The sequence below is a fragment of the Sebastes fasciatus genome, chromosome 13 (assembly GCF_043250625.1).
Source record: "Sebastes fasciatus isolate fSebFas1 chromosome 13, fSebFas1.pri, whole genome shotgun sequence".
Taxonomy (NCBI): Eukaryota; Metazoa; Chordata; class Actinopteri; order Perciformes; family Sebastidae; genus Sebastes; species Sebastes fasciatus.
The window spans coordinates 5,318,286-5,323,618 of record NC_133807.1 but is presented as its reverse complement, the minus strand read 5'-3'; positions in this window follow the sequence as shown (position 1 = coordinate 5,323,618).

Genomic DNA, 5,333 nt, shown 5'->3' with positions numbered 1-5,333 from the left:
CGAACCTCGGATCGAAGAGGAACAATGCGGATTCCGTCCTGGCCGTGGAACAACGGACCAGCTCTTCACTCTCGCAAGGATCCTGGAGGGGGCCTGGGAGTATGCCCATCCAGTCTACATGTGCTTTGTGGACTTGGAGAAGGCATATGACCGGGTCCCCCGGGAGATACTGTGGGGGGTGCTGCGGGAGTATGGGTGAGGGGGGCACTTCTCAGGGCCATCCAATCCCTGTACGCCCAAAGCGAGAGCTGTGTTCGGATCCTCGGCAATAAGTCGGACTCGTTTCCGGTGGGGGTTGGCCTCCGCCAGGGCTGCGCTTTGTCACCAATCCTGTTCGTGATATTCATGGACAGGATATCGAGGCGTAGTCGGGTGGAGGAGGGTTTGCAGATCGGTGTGCTGAGGATCTCATCACTGCTTTTTGCAGATGATGTGGTCCTGTTGGCATCATCGGTCTGCGACCTCCAGCACTCACTGGATCGGTTCGCAGCCGAGTGTGACGCAGTCGGGATGAGAATCAGCACCTCTAAATCTGAGGCCATGGTTCTCAGCAGGAAACCGGTGGATTGCCTACTCCGGGTAGGGAATGAGTCCTTACCCCAAGTGAAGGAGTTTAAGTATCTCGGGGTCTTGTTCGCGAGTGAGGGGACGATGGAACGTGAGATTGGTCGGAGAATCGGAGCAGCAGGGGCGGTATTGCATTCGCTTTACCGCACCGTTGTGACGAAAAGAGAGCTGAGCCGGAAGGCAAAGCTCTCGATCTACCGTTCAATCTTCGTTCCTACTCTCACCTATGGTCATGAGTGTTGGGTCATGACCGAAAAAACGAGGTCGCGGGTGCAAGCGGCCGAAATGGGTTTCCTCAGGAGGGTGGCTGGCGTCTCCCTTAGAGATAGGGTAAGAAGCTCAGTCATCCGTGAGGAACTCGGAGTAGAGTCCTTGCTCCTTTGCGTCGAAAGGAGCCAGTTGAGGTGGTTCGGGCATCTAGCACGGATGCCTCCTGGGCGCCTCCCTTGGGAGGTGTTCCAGGCACGACCAGCTGGGAGGAGACCACGGGGAAGACCCAGGACTAGGTGGAGAGATTATATCTCTACTCTGGCCTGGGAACGCCTCGGGATCCCCCAGTCAGAGCTGGTTAATGTGGCCCGGGAAAGGGAAGTTTGGGGTCCCCTGCTGGAGCTGTTGCCCTCGCGACCCGATCCCGGATAAGCGGTTGAAGATGGATGGATGGACCACCTCAGAAAATATTTGGCTCTCCAAGTACCACCATTATAACCGATGTTGAAATACAGCTGCGTAAGCCTACCCTAGTCAGCAATGCACAGTTCACGCAGGAGACAAATTTGTTCCTAATAATAATATTATTTATTGTTGAGTTTTGTCAGCCACGCTGTACAAAGAAGGGATAGCACTAGAACTGGCACTGAAACTTTTCCTTAAAACCATAATAATAGTTCCCATTTGGAGCCACGATTACAGTGTTTTTGAACCCTTCATCATTTTAGTTACCTCCTACCGCTTGCTATCTTGTCCTCACAGTTTAGCTTGTAACAAATCGTGGATGTTTTGCACGCACTACTACCCAACTGTGTAGCTGCTACGTGGCGGGGTTTTTTGGTTTCAAAATAAAAATATTACAGCAAAGCCAAAACCTCTTTTAAATCCCATTTCAATGATCTCATGGCTAAGGGTATTTTCATTTGTAGTAGTATTTTGATAGTATTATATGTTTTTTAATTAATTCTATTTCATTTTTGAAAAATATTTCTGAGATTCCTCCGCCTACCACTAGAGGGAGCACGCGTACCACCAGTGGTACATGTACCATAGTTTGAGAACCACTGCTCTATCTATTACCAAGGTCAGGATGAAGTTTCACACTCAACATTTCATACATGTTTCATTCTAAATGACAAATAAAAAATGTTGTGATTAAATCCCTGATATTCAGGGTCCAGTGGTTGGATAAGCTGGAGCTCAAACTAAATGAGGTCTGGTTCTTTAAAGGGACACTCCACTAATCAGGATGATGTCATCGTGGTTATCCAGAGTTAGCCTCGAGACTTCAAATATTTCACAGAAACCGTTTGAAAGATGAGGACATTTAAAGGTCCCATATTGTAATAAGGGAGATTTTCATGTCTTTTATATTTTAAAGCAGGTTTAAGTGATATATAAATACTGTTAAACTATTAAAATGCTCAATATACAGAGAAATACACACAGCCCGTATTCAGAAATTGTGCGTTTGAAACAGTTTTTTTGAACATTACAGCATGTAAACATGTTCTAGAAGAAACACAAAATACAAGTAAGAACCTGAAAATGAGCATGATATGGGACCTTTAACAGGTAGAGAAGGTGTGATGAAAGAGACTATTACATTGCATTATGGGAAATGTAGGATTCAGTGGTTTTGAAGTTTATGTCAAGGGATTCATAATCAGAATATCTCAGCATTTTTTTTTTTTTAAATATGTCTTGCTCAAATCAAATCAAATCAAATCAATTTATTTTTGTATAGCGTCAAATCACAACAGAAGTTATCTCAAGACGCTTTATATATAGAGCAGGTCTATGACCGTACACCATAGTTTAGAGACCCAACAGGATCTCAAGTTCCCATACTTTTAAAGATGTGCAGTACTAAATGACTGGAATAACCCTTTAAGTGCACTGAACTGCACCTGCTGACTAAATAGAAGCTCCCACAGCCATTCATTCAATGCTATTAAAAGTAGTGAAACAGCGCTCTCTACTGGCTGAACAGCAGTTGTGTCTCTGACACACAGGGCCTTCTCTCTGTGACCAACATGTGTATATTGTCTGAATAATGTTAAGCATCTAAAACAATGATCAAAGGAGATATATTGGCTAAAAGTGGTCAACAAAAAGTAGAACAAAGCAGAGATTTGTATGTAAGAACCATTTCCAGGGCTGACTGCCGTGGTGAGAAAACATGTGAACGTTTTGACCAGTACGACTCACACCATGACAAAACAAGTTTTCATTTTGGTGTCTTTGGCCAATTTACTGACACAATAACTGGGTTTAGAAGCATGAATGAAGTGTTGTGGGTGAGTTTACTAGCTTTTGCAGACATGCAGTAGAGCTGTGATGTCCCGTCAAACAGTTGTGACAGTTGCACTTAAAGTTTAGAGAATGTGAAGACTGTTTCGAAAAATGAGGTAAAGTGATTGAGAAAAACTGTAAATACACCCGCACACAAGATGATCTCTCCTCCCAGTGGAGCTCTTATTACTGTAATTCTTTGTGCTCAATAATAAATTATGACAACATGAATCACAGCTTTTCTCAATCGCTTTGGCACATTACAATTTAGGACTTTCCCTTTATTTCAGCATGTTAGTCATCATTGCATCATTTACCATCATTTGTTTTTGTTTAACTGACAAACTACAACATAAGCTGAGTCACCTGGGAGAGGCAGAGAATGATCAGAGACTGAGATAAGGTGTTTACAGGCCACAGTATGCTGGTTCCCATCATGGGAGAGCTCCAGTTAGCATATCCAGGTTTGTTTACATGTGCAACAACACATCATCTGGATACCACGAAAACCTAATGTCAACCACCAGTGCTGCCCCAAAGAGCAGCTTTTCTCTGGATACAAGATGAGCCCCGCCTCCAGTGCACACTTCCTGCCCTGAGAGCAGCATCACTGAGTATACAGTAGACATGACGGTGTAGTACTGTACGCTCCACCTGCACCCAAAACTGCATCATCATAGGAACGGACACTAAGCACATTCTACATTTGCAGTCGAGCAGGCTGATGCTGGATCAGCATTCTAGTATATCTGCCCTTATCTTTATCTCTGCTCTATACACACTAAGCTAATCAGGGCTGCAACTACATCATTACCAGTTAACCTAATCTGCTATTATTTCCTTTTTTTTCATCATCATCATCTTCCTCTTCTTCTAATATAACATAGGTCCAGTCATATGCTAAACTTCCTCAACTGGCTTCATGGGCCAATAGTCCTGATGGTGGCGCTGCAGCAAAAGTGTAAAGTTTAAAACTTTGAAAATTCATAACAAATCAGTTGTACGCGCTACAACTTTGCAACTTCCACCAAAATGTTCAGATGCTTCAACCTGGCAGGAATTATGAAGTCCATCACTGTTTGTCTCAAAACTGTAAAACTTATTAAACCTATCTCCTCTCACATTTTTTGCTGCGCTGCATCTTCAGACTGTCCTCCACAAACCATCCAGCCAGATTTTTGAATTATCGAAAAATTGAGCCCACAGTGCATTAAAAGGTTTGAGTGTAAACAGTACTGTACACAGCTAAATAAAGCTCCAACGCTCGTGATAAATAAAAACAATAAATAAATGGCAAAATTTTGAGGTCTCGGTAGATTGTAGGTAGTAACGTGGTAAATTTCAGAATTTTATCTCAAAAACTGTATTTTTTACAATATTTTGTATCCTCATGTGAACCATTGCAGTCAATGGAAATCAAGCATTTTAAACATCAGTTTGTCACTTATGGAGCAATCAATCTTTATTAAAATAACTTACTGACATCTCTGTGTTGCCTAGATGAAGTACGCTAATTCACAGACTTTTGTCTTGACGACTGAACTTTTGACACTAGTTTGAAGTGTGCCTTTACATGATGCAGCCCTGGCATGATTGCGTCAGCGATAGTGTGAAGAGGTAGTTTCCCCCTCGAGCAGTAGGCACACTAAGATAGTGCTAATACGTTAAAGGCTTAATAATGGTGGACTGTCCTGTACTTCTCATTTATCTTCCTCTTCCCTTTTTTTCATCTTCCTCCTCATAGTGCCAGGCCCCGACCCACAGCTGTGCAGCAGCAGCACCTACTGTATCATTTCTTACATCTGTAAAATATCAGAAAATATTGGAAACTCCCCCCAGGAGTCATCGGTGACGTGATGGAAAATCTTGTTTTATCCAAAACAAAAATTTGCCAAAGAATGAAAAATGACAAAGTATTACTTTTCAAAATAGTTGTGAAATAGTCTGACAATTGACTGATCAATGCAGCTGTAAAGCTGAGTAACAGCATCATATACCAAAACAGTAGTTCAACAAGTTTGTAAGAAATAGCAGAAATTCAATAAAGCAGACACTGACTGACATTTTTTTAAAAAACAGTTTATTTATGTTTGATTTATTTAGGAGTAGAAGGTAAGACAGCATAAGTTAGACTGTACATTGAAAGCTTGTCTATCTGAAAATTGCAACGCTGGGAGAAATGTTTTATCTGAATTATCTGATGTTGAGCACATCAAACTGTTTATGTGGCATTATTATTATTTAAAAAACAACCTAGAACA